This window comes from Schistocerca americana, chromosome 8 (assembly GCF_021461395.2).
Source record: "Schistocerca americana isolate TAMUIC-IGC-003095 chromosome 8, iqSchAmer2.1, whole genome shotgun sequence".
Lineage (NCBI taxonomy): Eukaryota > Metazoa > Arthropoda > Insecta > Orthoptera > Acrididae > Schistocerca > Schistocerca americana.
In genome coordinates this window covers 425,999,457-426,005,556 of record NC_060126.1, presented here as the reverse complement: position 1 = coordinate 426,005,556, position 6,100 = coordinate 425,999,457, and the positions used below count along the sequence as shown (strand labels likewise).

The 6,100-nt window shown below is 43.1% G+C and overlaps 1 pseudogene; it reads right to left on the bottom strand.

The window, feature by feature from the left end:
* Window positions 1-331: 331 nt before the first annotated feature.
* Window positions 332-449, bottom strand: LOC124546110 (annotated as a pseudogene).
* Between the last annotated feature and the right edge of the window lie 5,651 nt (window positions 450-6,100).

Here is a 6,100-nt window from a genome sequence, read left to right as displayed (position 1 = left end):
GTCTTTAAGGGACTAGGAAACGTTATTTTATACTTTCTAGTCCGAGTTGCAAACTTGGTATATTAAAAACTCCCTTTTTATTTCAATAATTCTTATATTTCGTCCTTTCGTCTATAAACTAAACTCTGTCCGACCAGGCCATGAAGGCCCAACGACATCGACCGGTCGCCGTGTCACCCTCAGCCCACAGGCGTCACTGGATGTGGACATGGAGGGGAATGTGGTCAGCATACCGCTCTTCTTGCCATGTGTCAGTTTACGAGAGCAGATCCGCTATTTCTCAATCAAAAAGCTCCTCAGTTTGCCTCACAGGGGCTTAGTACACCCCGCTTTCCAACAGCGCTGGGTAGTCCGGATGGTCACCCATCCAAGTGCTAAACCAGCCCGACAGCGCTTAACTTCGTTGAACTGACGGGAACCGGTGTTACCACTGCGGCAAGGCCGTTGGATGTCCTTTCGTCAGCTAAATCAATATTCATTTTCACCTCATTCTATTTTTAAGTGGAAAAGGAAAGGAAATGACTAGCAGTGGTACAGGGTAACATCCACCACGCAAAGTACAGTGGCTTACAGGGCATGTAGATGCAGGTGTAGATATTTGCAGCTTGATGAGTTTTTGTTCCTCTTTCGATCCCAGGCTGGCAGAAGACAGCTCCGTATGTCAAGTTTTGAAATCACAGCGTGTTGGTATTTGGCGTCACGTAACAGCGAAAAGCGCTTAAAGCCACTCCAGCGGCACCTGCTCCAAACCACATTCCGCTCTGGCCGGTCCCGTGCGTCACGAAGCCGATGACAGCGAGAGCGGACGCGTGCAGTGCTGCGGTATGGACAGAGGACGCGACCGGGTCGCAGATGCGCGCCGGCTCGGCGGTGAATAAATCACGCAGCGCCACGCACCGACGATGGACAAAGCGCGGCCCGGGACCCCCCGCTGTGGCGGCAGACAGCCAGTGGAAGGGCAGGGCAGGGCACCAACAGCACAGAGTGCGGCTAAACGCGGCCTCGCAGCGCTGAGCTGGCCGGCTCAGCTGCTGGGGGTATTGATTGACGCGCCCCGCGCCCCACTCGCGTGTCTGCGTGCGTGCCGTGCTGAGCATCGCCCCATGTGGGGGTCCAGCCGGATTCTGCGGCAGTGTGGGGCGGGTCTTATACACTGACGTCCAGGGCGGAGCTGAACACGTCAGCGAAAGGAAAACAGTGCAAGGCGAACGGCTAGCATTCAGAGGTTTAATACTGAAGGCAACAGAGGGTCTAGTAGGTAAAAAAAAAGGAAGGACACGGTAGAAACATACATAACATACAAAAGTTATTTAAATAAAAAATGAACTTGCAAAATACCATGTTTGCATATTGGACTAAAATCTACAAAATAATGTCTCCTAGCCCCTTAATGATACCTTACCCAATACACAGTCCTGCAATTTGTGCTTGTCAGTTTTTAACATATACGAAAGCTGTAAGGAAAATACACACATCAAAAAAGTTTCGCATCACCCCGGTTCCCAGAACTCCTGAAGAAGGACGTTGACTATGGACATTCTGTCACAGACACAGCCCCTTTCACTGTTCAGAGGTGTCACTAAACCCGTCCAGCCGGCCGGAGTAGCCGAGCGGTTGTAGGCGCTATATTCTGGAACCGCGTGACCACTACGGTCTACATCTACATCTACATGATTACTCTGCAATTCACATTTAAGTGCTTGGCAGAGGGTTCATCGAACCACAATCATACTATCTCCCTACCATTCCACTCCCGAACAGCGCGCGGGAAAAACGAACACCTAAACCTTTCTGTTCGAGCTCTGATTTCTCTTATTTTATTTTGATGATCATTCCTACCTATGTAGGTTGGGCGCAACAAAATATTTTTGCATTCGGAAGAGAAAGTTGGTGACTGAAATTTCGTATATAGATCTCGCCGCGACGAAAAACGTCTTTGCTTTAATGATTTCCATCCCAACTCGCGTATCATATCTGCCACACTCTCTCCCCTATTACGTGATAATACAAAACGAGCTGCCCTTTTTTGCACCCTTTCGATGTCCTCCGTCAATCTCACCTGGTAAGGATCCCACCCCACACAGCAATATTCTAACAGAGGACGAACGAGTGTAGTGTAAGCTGTCTCTTTAGTGGACTTGATGCATCTTCTAAGTGTCCTGCCAATGAAATGCAACCTTTGGCTGGCCTTCCTCACAATATTATCTATGTGGTCTTTCCAACTGAAGTTGTTCGTAATTTTAACACCCAGGTACTTACAAGGGGACCTCCCCATCGCACCCCCGTCAGATTTAGTTATAAGTTGGCACAGTGGATATGCCTTGAAAAACTGAACACAGATCAATCGAGAAAACAGGAAGGAGTTGTGTGGAACTATGAAAAAATAAGCAAAATATACAAACTGAGTAGTCCATGCGCAAGACAGGCAACATCGAGGATAATGTGACCTCAGGAGTGCCGTGGTCTCGTGGTTAGCGTGATCACCTGCGGAACGAGAGGTCCTTGGTTCAAGTCTTCAGACAATTATCAAAGTTCAGACACTCACACATAATCAACTTCGCTCTCCAAAATTCCAGGACATGTTCAGATTTGCTTGGACATATGCAAGATTTGACGGTCTACACACGGAAAAATTTGAAAACGTTAAAAACATATGTTTTGACAGAGCACAGGGAAAACTGTGCGACTGTGAAACTGTTGCATTCATTTGTTGCAGTTTATGTGACAAACTCTTATGCTTTCATCACTTTTTTGGGAGTGATTATCACATCCACCAGAAAACCTAAATCGGGCAAGGTAGAAGAATCTTTTTACCCATTCGCCAAGTGTACAAGTTAGGTGGGTCGACAACATATTCCTGTCATGTGACGCACATGTCGTCACCAGTGTCGTATAGAATATATCAGACGTGTTTTCCTGTGGAGGAATCGGTTGACCTATGATCTTGCGATCAAATGTTTTCGGTTCTAATTGGAGAGGCACGCCCTTTCGTCTACTAAACGCACTGTTTTGCGGTGCGGTCGCAAAACACAGACACTAAACTTATTACAGTGAACAGAGACGTCAATGAACGAACGGACAGATCATAACTTTGCGAAAATAAAGAAAGTAAACATTTCACTCGAGGGAAGACTTTAACCAAGGACCTCTCGGTCCACAACTGCTCACGCTAACCGCGGGAATACGGCGCCGCTGAGCTCATAGTATCCTTGATGTTGCCTATCTTGCGCGTGGACTACTCAGTTTGTATATTTGCTTATTTTTTTCATAGTTCCACACAACTTCTTCCTGTTTTCTCGATTGATCTGTGTTCAGTTTTTCAAGGCCTATCCGCTGTGCCAACTTATAACTAAATCTGAGGGGGGTGCGATGGGGAGGTTCCCTTGTTAGTTGAATTGACAGCCTTGAGATTTGTACTATTTATCGAGTAATCGAATTCCAACGGATTTCTTTTAGAACTCATGTGGATCACCTCACACTTTTCGTTATTTAGCCGCACCGGTGTAGCCGAGCGGTTCTAGACACTTCAGTCTGGAACCGCGCGACCACTACGGTCGCAGGTTCGAATCCTGCTTCGGGCATGGATGTGTGTGATGTCCTTAGGCTAGTTAGGTTTAAGTAGTTCTAAGTTCTAGGGGACTGATGACCACAGATGTTAAGTGCCATAGTTCTCAGAGCCATCTGAACCATTTTTTTTTCGTTGTGCCATAGTGCTCAGAGACATCTGAATCATTTTTTTTCGTTATTTAGTGTCAACTGCCACCTGCCACACCATACAGCAATCTTTTATAAATCGCTTTGCAACTGATACTGGTCTTCGGATGACCTTACTAGACGGTAAATTACAGCATAATCTGCGAACAACCTAAGAGAACTGCTCAGATTGTGAAAGGTGGCTACACTGAGCCACTGCACCAGAGATTGCGCCAAAGAGTACTATTAAGCCGCCTCCACAGTGCTAGGAGAGAGCTCGTAGTGGTCAATTCGTGCCGAGATGTGCTAGTGGGCACTGCTTGTCGTGAAGTCGGAGTGAGATGTGATATTGTAGAGTGTTGTTCCATGTTTTATGCAGTTATTTGATGGGAGAGATAGCAGATGTTATTCTAATGGAAATACTGTAACGATCAGAGTGCCTTTCGTCAATATATATGAAGGTAAAATATTGCGTGTTTTTTCATTAATTCCATGTTTTAAATAATGCATCATTACAGGTTCAGTCAACCAAGCATCTGGCTTGTGTTCTTGTATTAGAGTGTAATTCTGGTTTTCTTGAGTAATTATGGTATTTCTATTTCCTTTAGTTACTTCTGTATAAATGGTATTTAAAATTCTTGTCTTGTTGAAGAAGAACCGTGCCAGATGTGCGTTGAGTCATACTACCACATACAGAACAGCTACACTTGTGCTTTGGTTTAGTAGGTTTTATAGTTGCTGGGGACTTAATTAATTAATTGTGTTAATGAAAATTTTTATCTCATTCTTTGTTGTTGTTCTAAGCAGTCAGATTGCGTAATAATAATAGTCGGGCCAACCGTTTACGAGACACAGCGTAAGCGGACAAACAGCTACTAAAAATCTAAAAATATTTTCAATCATATTTAATTAAGCCCCCATGCACGTGGCGACCGCTGCTTCGGATCGTCCCTTGGAATTTTTCTGATTGTAAAAATAGTAGACAGTAGTATTGTTGTAGTAATTTGTAGTCTAGTAATTGTAGTCTATATTGCATGTGTAGATTTGGTAATTGTCATTCTTCTAATGATATCTTTTCTCAGAATTTGATTTGTTGTCTTGTTTACGCGTTTGACAATCTAGTGCAATTATGTCAATTGTTTGTTAATCGTGTTTGAGGGAAACATTTCATGTGAATGGTATTGTTGGAGATAAGGAGTCATTGTGTGTAATTTTCGTACAGTGACGAATTTTTTTTTGTTTTGTAAATGATTACGCGATCAATGAAAAAGGCGAAAATGATGAATAGTGAGAATGACGAAATTGTTGACATGGCGAACTCGCCAACAGAGGAAAACAGTATGGTGGATAATGAGGTGGAAAACAATGTAATAAGTCGGGAAAATAGTCCGGAACCATTTCAAAATTTTTCGCAATCAGATAATTCACAGAATCCGAGATTAACGATAGAAGATTCTGGAATAGTATCGAACACAGATAGCTTTACAGCTATGACGAAGGAAACTGGTTTTGCGGGAAATGTTAGGGGCGAAAGGAGTTTCGAATCAGTTACTATGGGGCAGTTGATGAGTGCTATATTAAAAATGGAAACACGGTTTGGATCTGAATTAAAAACACAGATGGGAACAATGGAAACATGGATGGGAACAATGGAATCACGGTTAGACTCAGTGGGATCACAGTTAGGATCTGAATTTAAAACAGAGATAGGAACTTTACGATCTGAATTAAAAACTGATATAGGAACAATGGAAACACGGATGGGATCTGAATTTAAAACAGAGATGGGAACTTTGGAAACACGGATAGATTCACGAATAGGGACATGTTTCAAAAATATGAAAGATGAATTAAAGAAAGAAATCAGAGAAGAAGTACAACCAATTTTGCATGCTCACAACAATAGATTAATTGCAGTAGAAATCAGACAAAGGGAACAGGATAGAGAACAGGAAGAAAGAGATCGCGTGATAGTACAGAAATTTTCAGAGTTAAATTTACAACGTGCAAAGGATAAGGAAGAAATATTTGAGAGAATCGAGGAATCCGTGCCAAATGACAGATTAAATAACCTAACACAACAATATGAACAGTTAACTACCAAATGTGTCAGTACTGAAACCCGAGTCGCGACACTTACGGAAGACGTAAATAAACAGAAAGAAAAAATAGGTGACTTATCGGAAAGAGTTGAGGAAATTTCAGATAAACTGACAAATCTTAGTTTACATGGGGATAGAGATTCGGATGATACAGCTCCATTGCCATTTGCAGAAACCGAAGAATACCAGAACATAAATAAGCATGTTGAAAATCAGAGAAAATTTAATGAACGCGTGAAAAGGGAATTTGAGGCATTACGAAAGCAAGTCAAACAAATTGAAGGCGAAATAGTAGGAAAGGACAG